This window comes from Pezoporus wallicus, unplaced genomic scaffold, assembly GCF_028554395.1.
Source record: "Pezoporus wallicus isolate ANWC-B61680 ecotype Strahan unplaced genomic scaffold, APGP_CSIRO_Pwel_v1 contig_4901, whole genome shotgun sequence".
In the NCBI taxonomy this organism is placed as follows: Eukaryota; Metazoa; Chordata; class Aves; order Psittaciformes; family Psittacidae; genus Pezoporus; species Pezoporus wallicus.
The window spans coordinates 5,044,171-5,063,900 of record NW_026640354.1 but is presented as its reverse complement, the minus strand read 5'-3'; the positions used below and the strand labels follow the sequence as shown (position 1 = coordinate 5,063,900).

General features: G+C 36.9%; 1 protein-coding gene across 1 annotated transcript in view; it reads right to left on the bottom strand.

The window, feature by feature from the left end:
* EYS (eyes shut homolog) overlaps positions 1-19,730 on the bottom strand; it is a gene marked incomplete at its 3' end in the record, with an annotated part of 771,151 nt that overhangs the window by 622,758 nt on the left and 128,663 nt on the right. The gene's annotated exons all lie outside the window — the stretch shown is intronic.

Here is a 19,730-nt window from a genome sequence, read left to right as displayed (position 1 = left end):
TTCTTACAATGGAGGCAGGTGGAAAATCACAGTCTCAGTGATTAAATAGTACAGCAAGGGACATTATGGATAAAAATACAAGTGTGAGTAGAAAAACACAGCCCATGGTCTTGAAAATCTTTATTTATACAGTTACTGTTACTAAAATAATCTGTCTATGCTACTTTATAAAATCAAGTTATAAAATCAAGTATAAAAGGAAGTTGGAAGTAATGTTTGCTCACAGATCTGCCCACTTTTGTGACACCTTGATATGCAGAAGTAGCCCTCACCCTACTCATAACCAACCTACAACCAGCATGTCTAGATGCAAACAGTGGTATAGAGTAATAGAAAAGTCTAGGTCAGAAAAGACCGCTGGAGACAATCTGGTCCTGCTTTCTGTCGGTAGCAAGGTGGTATCCAGTGCTCCGACAAGTCTGGATTATTTCCAGCATGGGACGTTCCACCACTGCTCTGAACAATTTATTCACATGTTGAACTGTTCTCATGGTGAAGACTTCTTGAATCCAGAGTTTGCCCTGAAGCTACTTATACCCACTGCCTCTTCTGTGACTGGGGCATCCTTGTGAAAAAAAAGAACCTTGATGGTCTCTGTAACTGCTTTTTAGGTAACGGAAAACTGGGACTAGATCCTGCTTGAGATGTCTCTTTTCTAAGCTGAATGAACACAGTTTCTTCAACCTTTCTTTGTATGTCCAGTTCTCAAGCCCTCTGTTCATTTTGGGGCCCTCTGTGGGACACTGTGCAACTTTCTTGTCTCTCTTGTTAGCTGGGAGGCTCATAATTGAACACGGTATTCTAGGCGTTACCTAAAAAGTGCCAAGTAGAGCTAAGTAACCACCTCCCTCAATCTGCTCACTATATACTAGACGTCACAGCCCAGGATGTGGTTTACTTTTCTTGTTGCTGAGGTACATACCACTGGCTCAATTTCAGCTTGCCATCCATCATGATCCTAGGGCCTTCCTGGCAGATATATACCCCTGTGTGCTTACAGGGGTAAAGACTCAGCTTGTGCTGCTCTGCAGAGTTATTTCAGTTACAGAACTATACATTTAAACTTGTTGAACTTCATGTGATTCTTGCTGGCACGACCTTACACTTGTCCTTGCTGAACTTCACCAAGTCTTGTTAGCCCACTCTTTCAGCCTATGCAGGCCTGACAGCAGAATAGCTCTCCCTTTCTGATTGCCCATTGCTCCACTCAGTTTGGTATCACTGTCGAACTTCATCAGGGTACTCTTGCTCCCATCACTCATGAAATATTAAAGAACATCAGGCCTAACATCAATCCCTGGGGACTCCCACTTGTGACAAGTTGCCAGAGAAGGAGCTATTTACCACTACCCTCTGGGTGCAGCCTGTCAGCCAGTTCCCCACCCACCACACAGGACATGTGTCTAGACTGTCATACATCCGTTTCTCTCGAAGGAGGCTGTGAGAATCTGTATCAAAATCCTTGAAGAAATGCAGGCAAACAATGTCCACCACTCGTCCAACATTGTTGTGGTTTAAAACCCAGTCAGCCATGCAGTCTCTCTCACTCCTCCCTTTTCTCCCCTCCCCCCCACCCCCAGCTCCTGGAGGGACAGGGAGAAGAATCAAAAGAATGTAACTCCCACCGGTTGAGATAAGAACAGGCTAGTAACTAGGGTATAACACAAATCACTACTGCTACCACCAGTAATAATAATGAGAAGGAAAATAACAAAGGAAGAAAATACAATACCACCCGTTGATATGCAGACTGACTGAGCAGTGAGTCAGCCCTTCTGAGTAACTCCCAGTTACCTCCCCGGGCATGAAATACCTCTTTGGCTAGTTTGGGTCAGGTGTCCTGTCTCTGCTTCCTCCTGGCTTCCACTCCTCCCTGGCAGAGCATGAGAGCATGTTTTGGTCACAGTAAACATTTAAGCAGTAACTAAAACCATCAGTGTTATCAGTGTTGTTCCCAGGCTGAAAGTCAAAAGCACAGCACTGCACCAGCTACTAAGGATGAGAAAAATGACTGCTACTGCTGAACCCAGGACAAACATCAACCAAGCTAAGACTTCTCAAAAATTACAGAGAGTGGACCTACAATGACATCAGACAGTGTTTAACACCCTTGTGTGGATATTGTCAGGAACCATCGATTTGCTGGGCTCAAGCTCCTGTAATAGTTGCCATACCAACTCTTCTTTCCCTGATGGTGAGTCTGTGTTTGCATCAATCTGGATTTTTATTTCCAAGGCCTGAGTCTTAATGGTGATGGTAAAGACAGAGTTGAAGAACAAGTTGAGAATCTCTGCCTCTTGGTGTTACTGGTGACTTACTCACCTCTCCTGCTTAACATCAGGACAACATTTTTCTTCTGTTTCTGCTTGTTGTTTATGTACCTGAAGAATCCTTTCTTGCAGTTTTTCACATTTCTGGCCAATTTCAACTTGATCTAAGCTTTTGTTTTTCTAACTGCATCTCTGTACCCTCTGGCAAAGTCCTTGTAATTCTCAACAGGCATTTGTCTGCTTTTCCATCTCTGGTAGGATTTTCTGTCAGTTTTGAGCAGATTCAGAAGCTTGCAGTTCAGCCATGGTGGTCTCTTGCCCTGCCTGCTTTCCTTACCTTTAACAGGAACAAACTAGTTTTGTGCTTCCAGCAGAACGTTCTTGAAAATCTCCCAGCATTCACTATGTCCTTTATCTCCCATGAAAGTCTCCCCAGAATCCCTCCCAGCTGAGCTCTGAGGAAGCTGATGTTTGCTCTTCTAAAATCCAAAACCTTTGCCTTAGTGCTAACCTTCAGTGTTGTGGTTTAACCTCACCTGCAACTAAATACCAGACAATTGCTCACTCTCTCTGCCTCTCTCATGGGGTGGGGAAGAGAATCAGAAAAAAAGCAAACTGCATGGACTGAGATAAGAACAATTTAATAATATACTAATAATAATAATAATAATGAAAAAAGACTCCATGGTTTTTAGCTTCTTTTTGCTGATTCTCCTCCCTATCCCACCATGGCAGACTGTGAACAAGCTGCTGCTCAGTACTTAGTCACTGGCTGGGTTTAAACCACAACGCTGATTGAGATAAAAATCTCTAACCAAGCTGTCACACCTACAGGTGACTACAAAGACAATGCATTTGACAAATGGTTATTTGTGTTAATTTCAGAACTCTATGAGCCTGATTTGTTGGCAGAGGTAGTCAGAATATCGTATTTCCTCTCTTGCTTGTTACTGAGGAATAAAGTTATTGTATTGGTTTCCTGGCTCTAGCATCTTTTCTAGTTGAATCTGTTTCCAATGTTGGCATGTTTCGGCTACACCTCATCTATCTACTGATGGCAGCACACTCTCCTAACCATTCTTTGAATTGGCTCTCTGACATCTGTAGAGCTAACTTAAAGTCACTTCAGTCAGCTCTAACACCTCCAGCTTTATACATACTATTTACGCTCTCTTCACTTTTCCCAGACCTCTTTTCTCAATTGGCTTGTACTGTTTTTCCAGACAATTGTTCACCCTTCAATGACAGATGGTTCCTATTTAATTCTGTCATTTTGTCAGGGTTAGCATTCAAATTTTAACTTTTAATCATTTTATCAACACAGACTAAGTTGTTGAGAAAATTTCACTTCAGCTTCCCAGATGCATCTATGAGACTCAGAAGATGCAATGCATGTATCCCAAAACATGAAAGATATGATTTATTGTGGAAACACAATCAGAGACTGTAGATTATGAAAGACAATGGGGCATCACGGCAACAACACTTTTTCTTTGGTTTTGTTCTTGCTAAAAGACATTTCTCTTTCAAACCAAGTATTTCTATTAAAATGTTTGTTTTGTTTGTTTGGTTTTTTCTCTCCAGAAAAAGAAATGCACCAAAATTGAATTCAGTTTGACAGCCAATGCAGCATTTTACCATTCTGCTACTTTCCCAGTGCTTCCAAAGCTAGCAGTTCATAAAGCATACTCACCTTGGAAAATACATGTTTCACTATAAACGTCCAATGAAGTCCATATTATTTCAGTAGAGTCAAAATGTTACCTTGCCTTTCTGAAGTCTTTCTAATAAGATCCCATTTCTCTAACTACATCCAGTTGTTGAACACTTATTCTGTTTTTCCCATGTAAATAAATACTGCAGTAGAACCAGTTAGCTGCAATACAAAAAATTCCCAGTACTTAGGAGCAGTACTATTTTAATTAGTCTCTTGTGACCAAGCAACCTCCCTCTGGTATTACTAGGGCTGGTGGCATTTTGGAGGCAGGAAGGAGGATTGAAGCATGTATTACGTAATAGTGATAATCTTCATTGTTTTCTACAGACTATGCTTTTGGAGAAACTTTTTGAGAAAAACAGACTTTTAATAGGTTTCAAGTGTTTCAAAGTATAGAAGTGAAAAGCCGGTAAGATCTTTATGACTTTTATAATTAATTTGAAGATCAGTTAAACCACAGGGTATTTTAGGTGTAAAGAACAAGAAGTCTAAATACTAGTTTCAACATAACAGCAAGCAGTTCCTTGAGAAACCTAATTAACTCACTCATAATTTTTCTTTCAGTGCTTTCAGGATTGTTCTGATGGCATCTCACGTGCATTTCACTGCACAATCAAGTTTGGTTGGTAATGACTGGTCTTTTGATGACTTGAAATACATTAATTCTTCTGTAGAGAATGAATAATTAGAAGACATTTAGTATAGCTAATGAATTTTGTGGATTTCATTAAGCATAATAAATAATTATTTGACTCTTCACAGGCACAGCTAGCAATTGTGATTATCTGATAAATACACTTTCATGAATGGCAGTAACATTACAGACCTTGGCACTTTTTTTGATATTCCTTCAGATGTCTTGAAAACCAGCTGTCTTTATAGAAGGCAACAAGATAGCTAATGTATTCAACTTAATACCTGTCCTGGTAGCCTACCTTTCGTATTAGGTATAAATCTTCCTAAAATGTAAGATTATGCTGTTTTTTTTCTCTAAACTCTAGCAAGGCTTTCTATGAAACGTCAAATCTCATTATTTCTTTGAAGTCTTGGCAGTTAATTTCTCCTTCCAAAGCAAGATAGTATTTCGTATGCTAGAACGTGTACAAAAATATATTCTTTTTAACTTGTTAAAAAGTTTTCTTTGTTATAAATTTGTTAGATAATTAAAATCAGAAAATGGAGCCTAAGAAACGTTCTTATCATATCTTTAGAAAACAAACTTTATATGAATGTTCTTTATGAAACTTTATGTAATGCTTTTTGTATGTATGAAAAATGTTGATTAAGATCACTGATTTCAAAGTCAGACAAGTCACATGTCTAAAAGTGCTATTTCTATAAGTTCCATGAAAGTGAAAGTTGAGTTCAGATGATTCCAGTGACTGAAAAGCTTTACCATTAGCTCTCCTTTCCTAAAATTAGGCATGTTACCTTAAATGTCAAAAAATTAGGTTATGATAAAGAAGTCATAATACACAAACGCGCAAATACTGCTATCAGTTCTTCAGCTCTTGGTAATACAGAATAATACCTATGTCATGCTTCTGTACCTTACATATGCTGTTTTCTTCCAAGCAAAAACGGTCAGAAGATAAAGTTATTTATTTCATTAATATACCTTTCCAACATGTATTCTTTAAAAAAGTAAAAAGGACAACTAACTCGGAGATATATTAGAGAAGAGCAGATTTTGGGTAATTAACAATCAAGAATAGGATTTGTGTTAACCATAAATATTTACAGTGCAGATCATCACACAGCTGATCTAGCCTTCCTTCACATCAGTGGTGAAAAAGCAAAGGCATTTCTGGATTGTGAATTACCACTTTTTGTAGACATTTAACACATTATGTGAAATGGTCTTAAATTCCATTGGGAAGATAAGATTGTAAGCTGTGCTGCAAATATACAGATAGGACTCCTGAATCTTTGTCTATCCCAGGTAAAACAGTTAAACCAGTTGCTGGAAAGTTTCTTCTCATGATTAATGAAGAGTTAGAAATTGAAGGACTAGCTTAAAAGAGCTGGATAGGTAAATCTTTAATAGAATATATGGCATTAAGGTTTAAAGTTCTGCCTCAGTTCTCATCAAGTCACGTCTTTAAGCCTTTGGACTAAAGTAGCTAAGAATGTAGATACTGTATTGTAGAAGTTTTGACCCAGAGTGGAAAGGAGGGAGGAATATGGAAGTCTTTTTTTGAGATTTATTTTTGAGATTTTTGATTGGGCTATGTATGAGAAAAAGAAAATTGGTTACAAAATCTAAGCATGCCTTTTTCTACAAAGAAGAATTTCTGAAATACAAGAACTGCTTTTTCTAACAGTGCATGTGGCACCAAAGCCCCCTAAACATTGGGTGAATCCATCACTAATATACATGTCTGGTAGCTGAATGACCATGATTATGGTCATGTGTTGCTACAACATTTTTGGTGGCAACTTCATTTGAAGCATTCATATTGACACTTTGGACATTACTGAGCGGATTTCTAATTCTAGAATTAACAGGGAAGGAAAAGTGGATATTTTGAGCAAGTTTTTTGCAGTTCTATCCCTGCTGAGCTGGATTCCAAGACTGTATGAAAGAACTATCATTATTTGAGAAGGTGGCTTCTAGTGTATCAAGAGATGTTAAAAACAAATAAAATAAAAAAATTAATTTAATTAATGTTGCACTGGATTTGATACTTTATTGAGACCTTTGAGAAAGGATGAAGAAGTGAGCCACATGTTATGTTTAAGGTGATCTAGATTCCGGAAGATTTGGACCAAATCTGACAAATTTTAGAGAAGAAAATTCAGGCATATATTAAAAAAAAAAAAAAAGAAAGCAAAGCAGTAATTCTATCTTGAGGACATAGTTTCAATAAAATCTAATAAATGAAATATACAGCTCTAGAGTAAAAATAAGACACAATATTGAATCACCTTTTTTTTTTTTTTTTTTTCTCTTTGAGGATCATCTGTTTTGCACACTTCATGAGATAGTCCTGAGGGAGAGGAACAAAAACACGGCTGATGTGGTAATGTTGGTTAATGGCAGCGGGCAGCTTAGCCAGACAATCACTTGCACACTCCTCCACAGTGGGTTGAGGGAGAGAACTGGAAGGACACCAGCATGAAAAACTTGTCGGTTGACATAAAGACAATTTAATAGGGAAAACTAAAGCTGTCCATGCAAGCAAATCAAAACAAGGAATTCATTCACTACTTCCCACCGACAGGCTGGTGTTCAGCCATCTCCAGGAAAGCAGGGCTCCATCACATCGAATGGCTACGTGGGAAAACAAATGCCCTAATTCCAAACAGCCTTCCCCTTCTGCCTTCTTCCATGCTTCTATATTTTGCTGAACATAACAGCATATGGCATGGGATGTTCTTTTGGTCAGTTAGCATCAGCTGTCCTGGCTGTGTCCCCTCCCGACTTCTTGTGCACCCCCAGCCTACTCTCCAGCAGAGAAGTGTGAGAAAAGAGAAAAGGCCTTGATGCTGTGCAAGCACTGCTTAACATGAGATACTGGTATGTTATCCACATTGTTTGGTTACAAATCCAAAACACCTCACCATATGAGGTGCTATGAAGAACATTAACTCCATTCCAGCAGAAAACAATACAGATAAAAAACAATGTGAAGGTTTGTTTTGGGTGACAGGGAAGATAATTCCATGAGAAGAAAGTTAAATGGACTTACTTGAAAAAAGAAACCTGAATTGTTCCAAGTCCAAAGAACAGAACTTTTTAAGCTAAATCCCAGTTAGAAAACTGAGTATTTCTCTTGGGATTATATGCAATCTGTACTGTGTGAAACTGTTGATGTACAGACTCCTCATCCAGCTGTCAGAAGCTGCTTTTTAATCTCTGGAAGTCCAGCTGACTCAGCTGGCACAGCCTGAGTTAGGAGCTTGAGGAAGCAAGCTGATGGGTATATTCACAGACTACTTGCAGATGGGTTGTGCACTGGATTCTTGCCTGCTATGTGAAAGGAATAACCAGATAGCCAATCTTCTATCTGACCACGGTTTATCTGAAACAGGCTGGAGAGAATAACCTTTTCTAATTATGATGACAGACTAGAAGTTCAAACAGATGTTCTGCAGTGCTACCTGGAATGGATTTAACTTTTCATCATGTGTTAGTGTCCAGCAAAGATAAATTTGCCGTTCAAAGCTGGTCTGCAAGCATATGAAATATCATTTCCCACTGCTGTTACCAATTTCAAGTCATAAACAATTAAGAAGTGAAAAAATTGGCAGGGCTGCATTGTCATACAGGAATATAAATATTGCAATAAAAGAAGGTATATAAATAATGCAGAGTGATGATATATTTCCATGTAGTACAGCATGGTTTAAGCAAATAAACAGGCGCAAACAAATAAAAATGTATTTTTCATTCAATTAAAAAAAAACCAACATATTATGGAAGATAAAAGAAAACCATAGGCAGGGTGAGTAAATAATTTAATGTAGAGTTTAGTGAAAAAACATCTCATAATATTGTTCCCAATGAGAAAAATTCATCACTTATGGAAAAGAAAAAGTCGGTGTGCTTTGTTTTTAAATATTTCCCTGAAGAAGTACATAAAGACCTCTTTCATCAAGCTGTAGTTTTGTTTGTGAAATCAAATAGATTTCCATAAGCAAGTTTGATTACTTACATTAACAGTCATAAACAGATATGAATAACAGATAAAGATATTAGATTTTATATGTGTATTCTACAAATGAGTTTGTGTTTATACAAATATGGTTTTATTACTGATATGAAACTTGAATTTCTAGGGATCGTAAGAAACCTACAAACCCCAAACTGAAACTATGGTAAAGACTAAGAATGTTTTAAGGTTATATTGAACCTTATGTAGGAAAAATATCAGTAAGAAAGACACTAGGTGTTTAAAAAAGTCAATCTCAACCAACCTGTCTTGACCTGGACAGGCTGGAGAGTTGGGCAGGGAGTAACTTGATGAAATATAACAAGGGAAAGTTTAGACTCCTGCATCTGGGCAGGAGCAACCCCAGGTTCCAGTATAGGTTGGGAAACGACCTGTTAGAGAGCAGTGTAAGGGAGAGGGACCTGGGGGTCCTAGTGGACGACAGGATGACCATGAGCCAACACTGTGCCCTTGTGGCTAAGAAGGCCAATGGCATCCTGGGGTGTATTAGAAGGCGGGTGGTTAGTAGGTCGAGAGAGGTCCTCCTTCCCCTCTACTCTGCCCTCGTGAGACTGCATCTGGAATATTGTGTCCAGTTCTGGGCCCCTCAGTTCAAGAAGGACAGGGAGCTGCTGGAGAGAGTCCAGCGCAGGGCAACGAAGATGATTAAGGGAGTGGAGCATCTCCCTTATGAGGAAAGACTGAGGGAGCTGGGTCTCTATAGTTTGGAGTAGAGGAGACTGAGGGGTGACCTTATAAGTGTCTATAAATATATAAAGGGGGAGTGTCACGAGGATGGAGCCAGGCTCTACTCAGTGGCAAACAATGATAGGACAAGGGGTAATGGGTACAAACTGGAACACAAGAGGTTCCGCTTAAACTTGAGAAGAAACTTCTTCTCAGTGAGGGTGACGGAACACTGGAACAGGCTGCCCAGGGAGGTTGTGGAGTCTCCTTCCCTGGAGACATTCAAAGCCCGCCTGGACACATTCCTGTGTAACATTATCTAGGTGTTCCTGCAGGGGGATTGGACTAGATGATCTTTCGAGGTCCCTTCCAATTTCTAGCATACTGTGATACTGTGTGAAAGGAAAATATACCAAGGCAGGTTGTCTAAGATGCACAGGCTATTTAAGAAAATACAAAATGAAGGGTAGTCGACATAACTGGTTCTCACATTAAAGAAAAGTGAAATATTGTGATCAAATCAACCTTGCAAAGGAATCCAAATTTAATCAGGCAATTTAATCCTTAAAGTTGAGTATGACTAGTAGCATAGGTGGAGCCGCTCCAAGCTTGGGTGCATAATGCTGTAGTAAACCCCAGTGCAGTGCTTTTTCTTCAGAAAAAGGTATGCCAAACTGACCACTGATAGCCTTAATTCTATTGTCAATTACATCATCATTGCTTTATTGTCATTAAAGTGAACTGTGCAAACCTGGTGTAAGGTCTATGTGGTTGTGTTTGGCCTGAGTACCTGACTTCAAGGACTTCCTACTAAGGCTGGATGAAACAACTGATTAATAATGTGGCAGCCTAGACTGTAATTTGGCTGCAGCAAAACCATAAGTATTAATAAGTTTAAATTTTTATTTTCAATTGTGGAAGGCATAACATATGCACTCAGTGTGCAGTTTACCTCAGACATTGTCAGCGTACTGCAACAATTCAGGCAGTAGCATTACTATTGCCATCCTAAGTTATTCTTTAAAAAGAATATTATAATGCTGAATTTAATAAAATTGTGTGGGAGTTTTTGTAAGGTTTCATTTTATTTAACTTTTTAATGGTGCCTTCTTACAGCTTATTTTCACTGTTGCATATCAACTCCATTTCTGCTCTTACCATCCTGCTGCACTTCTTAACTTCCCACATTATTTCTTTGATGATTCACATTGTTATAATATATACACATTTTCCACTTGCCAGATTCAATGAGTTGATTATAAAAAAAAAATAAAATTGTGCTTTATTAAAGTACATGAACCCTTCTGGGAACCTTAAAGGTGTAACAAGAATAACAATGAAAAAATCTGTGTGAATCAAAAAAAAAAATCCCATCCCCAGAATTCAGTTGTTAACATGGAAGAAAGTTGTCAGAAAAAAGCTAAGGAGACCTCTGTCCACTCGTATTGCAGTGTCTCTAGTCACAGAGAAAATCACTTCAGCTGGGATTCATTAATCTCTTCTATCTTCAGTTGTCTAAAACTTTTCTAAATCTAAACTGTCATTTAAGTTCTGGTACAAGAGACTTGTACAGTAGCAAAATGTTTGTCTATTTCACCTGTGTTCATGTTGTCCCTACAACTACAAAATAGGGAAAACAATACTTAATATATCCAACCATTTTCTATCATGTTCACAACAATGATGATTCCATTTTAAAAAAACACTGAACTTTTTGCATCAGATTAACGCCTATGCTACTGTAAAAGGAAAACACATACCTAAAGTACATTGTATAATTGTACCCAGTACATACCAGGCATCAAGGACGCTATTACAATACAAATAAAGAAATACCTTCTATCATGTATTTCACGTGATTTTTTTATATGGATAAAATATAAATATCTTTTCAAATAAGGTACAATGAAAATGATGAGATGCACAGGAGTAATGCAGGAATGGTTTCTGAAACTCTGAGAAGGGAAGTTGTCATGGAAACAGCGGGGTTAGAAATCTTTTTGTTGCCACAATTTTATTTAGCTGCTGCTTAGACTTTATGTTATTTCAATAAATTAATCATCCTCAAGTCATTCATGGTTTTATTTTTCCCAAAACAAGATGTTACTTTAAGAACTTTGAGATGCAAGGCAATGACTAATGGCATATTCATCTACACTGAAACATACAAAAATGACAACTTCCATTTTACTCCTACACTCACCTAACTGAAAGATTACAAGAGAAAGGTGAGCAAAAGAGTTAGTCACTGACTCTGTAAAAGACTATCATGGCATTCTGGACAAAGTTTTACCTACAGCAAATAAAGTAAGAAGAAAACATGTACAGGACCTTAACCATAACAAATGCAAGGTCCTACACCTGGGTCGGAGCAAGCCCAGGCACAGCTACAGGCTGGGCAAAGAAGAGATTCAAAGCAGCCCTGCGGAGAAAGACTTGGGGGTGTTGGTTGATGAGAAAATGAACATGAGCTGGCAGTGTGCACTCGCAGCCCAGAAAGCCAACTGTATCCTGGGCTGCGTCAAAAGCAGCGTGACTAGCAGGTCGAAGGAGGCGATCCTGCCCCTTTACTCTGCTCTTGTGAGACCTCACCTGGAGTATTGTGTGCAGTTCTGGTGTCCTCAACATAAAAAGGACATGGAACAGTTGGAACAAGTCCAGAGAAGGGCCATGAGGAAGATTAGGGGACTGGAGCACCTCCTGTATCAAGATAGGCTGAGGAAGTTGGGGCTATTCAGCTTGGAAAAGAGAAGGCTGGGTGGAGACCTCATAGCAGCCTTCCAGTATCTAAAGGGGGCCTATAGGGATGCTGGGGAGGGACTCTTCATTAGAGACTGTAGTGATAGGACAAGGAGTAATGGGTTAAAACTTAAACAGGGGAAATTTAGATTGGATATAAGGAAGAAATTCTTTCCTGTGAGGGTGGTGAGGCACTGGAATAGGTTGCCCAGGGAGGTTGTGAATGCTCCATCCCTGGCAGCGTTCAAGGCCAGGCTGGACGAGGCCTTGAGTGATATGGTTTAGTGTGAGGTGTCCCTGCTCATGGCAGAGGGGTTGTAACTAGATGATCTTAAGGTCCTTTCCAACCTTAACTATTCTATGATTCTATGATTCTATGAAATAGTCCCCCAAACTTTGAACTGCTTAAATTATTAAAATAACAAAATAATTACCAAGTTAATCAGAAAAAGTACACAAATACTCAGGTGACAAAGTGAAAAAAAAAAAAAAGCTTGCTACTCAGCCTGCCTGCAAGAAATAGAAGTTTAATTAGTCTATTTAAGCAACAAATAAGAGCTTCTAAATATTATAATCAAACAGAAGAAGTGTTAAATAACATTGAGAGCAGAATAGGAAGGACAACAAGTGGCACATATTCAGAAAACAACTTGAAGCAACAAATGCAAATCAAACTCCAAAACAAAACAAAACAAAACCAACACACGCAAAAAATGTTTGAATGAGCAGTAAAAACATTAGAGCCAAATAAAAACATTCTGAAGTCTGAGCCACATAAAAGAAGGAGGATGTACAATGAAGCTGTGAGGCAGCAAAATATACAGGTAATGAATCCACAGATTTTGAAAGTTTGTGTATTATTTTTTGGAACAAGAGCAGATATAACACTTTCCACTGATTTTTTTTTCTCCTAAAAATGCTGATTCACTGATAGCTAAAATGTCTTACGAACACATTAATCTTAGCCAATCTTGGAACACAACATACATTCAAATATTATACTTTATGGCTTCTTCATCAGTCGTCTGCCCTTCAGTTTTCTTGACAGACTCTGAAGAATTACATCTATTCTGTATGAAGCCAACAACATGTTAGCTCCAATATCACATATTAAATCAAATATCATGTGCTAGCTGTGTATATATCACCACTGAAATTTCCTCTGCCATCCCTCCCATTGATGAAGATAGCACTATTCTGTGCTTCCATTATGCTGAATTAAAAATCATGAAAAATTAATCAATACTGATCAGTCCTTATGGGTCTGATGAAAAAAGTCGCATAGGGACAGTGAGTGATGGAAAGAGACATACTGCTAGTACCTATCATTTTTTCCATAGCACTTTTAGTGCTGGCTGGAGGTCTTCTCAGCCCTAGTGAAAGAGGCAGGAGTTTCTTCCTACAGAATTGATGAAAAACGTCTTTCCAGAAGGTATTTTAACAACGGAAGACTTGCTGTGTTGGAACACAGATTTCAGATTCCTCAGAATTACTTGCTTCTCCAGTGTCATCTTCCAGGCTTATCTGTCATAATTGCAGCACTTGTTTCTGTAAAAGCACTGAGCAGGTTTTTCTAGGGCCTTTTCACCCCACTTATATGGCTTATTGTTATTATGTTTTCACCTTAATTTCAAGAATCCTAAACAGAATTCATGTTCATTTTAATACTGGATAACCTGGATTTAAATATTTTAGAACTTTTTTGTTAGAAACGCTGTTCTTAGGTGCAAGACACATCAAGAAGGTTAAAATACTGAAGGTTCCTGTTTTCCCCAGGACTGGTGCTTGCAGGTGTGTGGTGGGTTCACCCTGGATGGCTGTCAGACCTCCACCCACCTCCACCCCTCAACAGGATGGGGGTAGAAAATAAGATGAAAAATCTCTTGGACTGGGATAAAGACATGGAGTTCACGTACCAGTGAGCATCATGGGCCAACAGACTCAACTTGGAGAAAATTAATTTAATTATTGCAAACTAAAAGCAGATGACAATCAATGACAAAAATGAAAACATCTCCCACCTAACTCTCTCCCTGCTTTTTCCCAGTCTCAACTTCACTTTTTTATTCCTGGCTCTACCACAACAGCAGAGTCCCAGAAGAGTGCATTACTTAAAGTAACCTATACGTTTTCGTGAATGGGGTTCTTACACTGTGATATGAAATCAGAATAAACAACAAGGAAATTAAAAAAATAACAGCCCACAGAAAAAAAATATCTGGTAAGAACCAAGCCTAAATGCTTAAAAGTCAAGAGTTTTCTGTAGATATGTATTTTTAAAAGTTAAGACACTGGTTATGTCAGGTTTCAAGCAATGCTGAGATATATTTATGTGAACTAATGATCTGTACGATTAAATTACTTCATTTCTTTGTATTTAGTGACAATATCAACAGCAGCATGGAGTACTGGAATAATTTCTAAGAAATACCATAGCTATACTATAGATAATTCTAATGAATTATTTTTAAAGCTGCTGAGATTGACAGCATATTAAGATAATTAATTACCTGACAGTAACTAATAAAGCATTAAGTGTATTTCAATAAAATTAGCATATACAAGTTAAATGTGTATATTTTAGACTTGCTTAATACATTTAGTTTTTCTGATTTCTTAAAAAGGAGGAGCAACCCTGCTTCTTAAGGGTGATAGAACTGTACATGTAAGTTTGAAACTAAAAATGGTCACTCTTTTTTGTCATTTTTAATTGACTGTGCGAGCTACAGAAGTATTTGAGGTAGATCTGGGTAGCTGTCCAGAGAATACACACTTGAACTGGCACCAAGGATCCAGATGAAGATTAGAGTCAGAATTCAGATTTGGATGAGCAGAAACCAGTGATCAGAAACCTCAGGTCAAAACTTTCTGCCATCATCATGGTTCTGCAGTTTCTACTAGCAGAATCAATTCTTTTATTAACTTGTGACTTTAAACATATTGTGTAAAAATTCACTCTGGAGCAATGTAGAACTTGCAGCACATTTCCTAAATCCAAGTTCATTGCTTTAGCCCTCAGGCCATGCTTCCTTTCAGCTTTTATAGATGACGAATTTCCTTACTGGTGTTCTCTTAGTTTCTAAAATGCAAGGTTTCATTCTGGAATGAAAAAGGAGTTTGCTGTCACGTTTAACCCTACTAAGTCAGTTTAATTTTTTACACTGGATAGGCAGATGAAAAAGGACTCCAGCATAATTTCCCCAAATTGTAGTTTTCCAGGAGTAAGAGTTCAAGTATTTACGTACTTCTCCATTACTCAGTACTGAATTCTTACACATTTAAATATTTCAGCAGTTTGTGGTCGATGTGCATTTATTCCAGCTACATCCTACTTTAAAAGCATGTAAACATTCAGTACAAATTATTGAAGTTCTTGCAGACATTTATATTCAAAAAGCATACATTTTATTAAATCACTTTAAAAATTGTTCTTATATCCCCTCAAGGTTCTTCTTCTAAGAATATGTTGAACATGTTTATATGAACATGTTATGCTCAGTGGAAAACAACAAAGGGATTTCATATGGTATAACACTATACATAAGTTACTAGAAATTCCAAGTTACTAATACTGTGTTGGTTTAGCATCACAAATGGATAAAACATATCACAAAAGATGTTCATCATACTTTACTAGATAATCTTCATATGTGCACACTTACAATCTTGCCTTATTTCAACTGAGATAGAACAGATATAATGACAGATCTGCTGATTTTCCTCTTACTCTGCACTTTATTATTTCCTACATTAACAAAGTGAGATTGAATTTGTATAACTGAAGTGAACACATGTCCATCCTAACAAATATTTATCTTTTGAAAAACTGATTTTTTCAAAGATTCTTTTTTTAAAAAAGGTTTGAGAATAAATATGATTTTGTGCTTTTGTATGAGGTTTAAAATATCTATGCTTTTGTATGAGGTTTTTGACTTTGCAAAAGAGGTACTTTATGAGCTACAAATGAGTCGAAGTAGTATTTCAGTACTTGTGCTACTGTTGTTAACTGCAGAACTTTTTCGATCATCAATGAGTCCAGCTAAGCTAATCTCTTGAGCCATCAGAAGGATTAATACTGAGGTTCAGCTACTAGGCTCAGCAAAGGTTTCAGAGGTAATTTTGCTTTCTATTTTCCTGCAATTTAGATAGAGAAGACACACTTACTCATATTTTAGAGAGAATGTTTTCTGCACAAATGAGACACAAAATGTGAATCAGTAAAGTAGGAATTCAGTAAAAATAGTGAAAATTTCAAATTTCAGTAACAGGAATTTTTGCCTTAAAGAGAGAAGAATTGACTCTCTAAAAATAAGAAGCATATTTTTACATTTTTAATTTAATTGTGACTATAATGTTTTAAATTCATCAATGTGTCTTATGTACTTAAATATTTTTACGTGGTACACTGTTTTCCACAGCTACATTTAATTTTTTATGACGTACATCTTACTACTCTTAAAAAATCAATAGCTCTTAAAAAAATATTTTGTTTTAGATAAGTAATGTTCATTTAGCTATTACTCACTGTTGTTTTAATGATCATTTATAGCACAAATATTCCAGCAATTAGATTTTATTTTGGAAGCTTCTTATTAAAGTTTCCTGTTGATTTATGATTTATTTAGTAGTGACAGAAATGAAGAAGATGCTTGCAATTTTGCATGGCATCAAGGTCTCTTATTTTTGTGACTGATGCAAATAAGATTTTTCACCAATATTCCATAGAGTAATTAAAATTTGTAGCAGTATCATAGATCATTCAAAAATAGGAAACATATTTCCTATGCTTCGCAAAAACTTTAATGCATCTATTTTTAGATAATTTTTTTTAATTTTTCTCAAAAGGAAAAAAAATCTGTGCTCTTACTGAAAAGTGCATGTGTTAAATTCAAATAGTTCTGTCTTTTGAAACATAATATATACATATTTAATACACTGAAGAACATCAGTACTGTAATAAAATTCTCATTTGTCTGCCTGAAACAGAATGGGTTCAGTATTTTCTATACACTAATTACAGAGGTGTGCAATGTTAGCGTTCCTTGGTTTCTGTTAACACAGTGACTACTGGTAATGGAAAAAAAAACAAACAGTAACTTTGGAATTTCCAGTGGAGAAAGTACTGAGGTCTTCACAAGTGCATTTATAACAATTTCGAAATATAGATTCTGTCTTGGAAAGTTTATACAGACATAAACATGACAGACTGGAGATGGTCTGATGAAGGATTGCCCTGGTAAAGCAGAGGTCCCACTGTTCATTTTACATGCATTTCCCACTTCAAACTCTTCTTTAAATAAAATAAAAACAGAAGACCACAAGTCTCTATCAAAAGCAGTTTGATCAGTCTATAAAGCTTCTCTGACAGGGTAACTCTTTTAACTCCAGCCAATGGCAATGTGTTAGTAGCTCTGCACTTCATAATTATAGTACTTCATAAAGAGACAGTATCTGAAAGAGCTTACTTCAGTATCAGAAGCAGCGTTAACTATCAGCATAGCTTTCTTGTTGAGTTAATGATCCTTGGTTCTTAATCAGGTTAATTATCTTGCTTTCTTCAGACCCAAGCAAATGTCTACACCAAACAGTGCAGTGAAGAATCTAGCCTTTAATCCATCATGTTTGCATTCTTGTTGGGGCAATTATACACTTCCAGATACAAGACTATATATCATGTGTAAGAGGAGCTACTGACATATTTCTTGCCCATCAAAGGTATCTTAAGCTGCATCTGGTAAAATAGAGTTATAATTCCTTGTTAAATAATAATTTAAATTATATTAAAAAAAAAAAAAGAAGAACTAAGAACTATAACTTCCACTGTATATATCCTCTATAGAGGAAAGTTCTTTATTTTTATTATTTGTAGCCATTTGATAATATTGAAAGGTCTAATTTGGGAACACATCACTATGAACCTAAAAATAAGATGCAGATAGAGACCGTTTCAGACAACAGCAAGCAAAGCAGAAAAGTGGAGAGGTAACAGCCACCTATCTAATGAATAAAAATGTATTCCAAAGAAAGGCAGTGAAAAGCAATTTACTAGTGATCTAGCAGACAGACAGTTGCAGATGCAAGTATTGTCATTTACAAGAACTTGATCGCTGGGGCATAACCAAATTCTCTGTGCTGCCTTGTATCCTGTTACTGAATACATGTGATTTATTTGATGTTTTTATTATTTATTTGTTGTTATTTACCTGTTAAAGGCCAGCAACAACAGATCCTCTGATAAGAAAAACCTGTTTTCTTTTTAAGAAATCCTATATGACATTGCTTGCCAATGAAAGTATGAATTGTCTTTTTTTTCACTTAAGGATTAGATAGAATTAACTAACTTATCTTTTGAAGTGATACTTTTGTTAGACCCAAGCTAGCTTGTAAAAATATCCAGTAACATAACTACTTTTGTTTTAAGGCAATTTACAGACATTATCTGTTTAATTACTACAATATCTTTGTGAGATGGTTACATTTGTTTATCTAAACCTTCACCTAAAGAGTATAAACTGGGGTATTAATTTACCCAAGGGCACAAAGGAAATCTGTATCACATTTAGATTAAAATTCTCCTCTTTTTAAGTCATTGTTAGGTATGCACATCACCACATTTCCCGTCTCTCTAATTCAGCTTGTCATTGTGTTAATAATGTAGCTGCATATAGTAATAGAGAAAATCTTAACTCTTTTAGAAACTAACTGATCATTTCTACAGATAACTGCTGGTTCACCATGAGTTACTTGACCCTTAGACTGATTATGATGAATAACCGCTGCTATGTACAGCATTTACTAGTCAACAGAATGAAACTCACAATTTCTTGTGTATATGTGTCCATTATACAAACCTCACTGTTCCAGACAAATACCTGATTTACCATAAGAGGCACAACATGAAGGAATGAATAGTTACAGACACTCAAACCATGCATGCACATAAGACACACTGAAAATGATAATAAAAACTAACTGTCTACAGAGTGACTGACCTTAAAGAAAGAAGCACAAATGACCTACTGAAACAGCATCACAACAATTTTCTTTCCTAACACTGACAGACATTCTGCAGTGTAAATAAGATCTCTTTTCAGATCTGTGGAAGGATATGCAGGATGTTTCTCTCTAAACTCCACTGTGCGTGAGAGTGTTAATGAACACCAATGACAGTTAAACTTGGTATAGCAAAGCAATAAAATGAATGTGAGAATCTCCATATCACAATATTTTTTTGTTTGTTTAGCTACAAACCTTGTGTCTACCTACCTCAAGTAAAATACTTGAACACATGCTGAAATTTGTCCCAATGAAGCAACTAACATCATCTTACCTTTGAAGATACAACTCAGTATTGTCTTCAGTTCCCAACTCAGCAGGATACCACCCTTAAAACTTTTAAGGATCCCTTGATATTAAGTACTTGAAAGTCCACTTAAAATCAGTTTATTTGCTTCAGAGGGATGGTTGGAGACTTGTGTTTTAGTACTCTGACATTCACAGGTTTTATTGATGACTATCAGTTTCACTTCTAAACACCCAAATACTGTAAGCTTTCTTAGACCACAGACATGTAAAATTCATTCTTCCGACCTTATTTTCCATAGTAACAATGAGCTTATAAATGCACATGTCAGAACCAAAAGCCTTCTTAGAATTTATCAG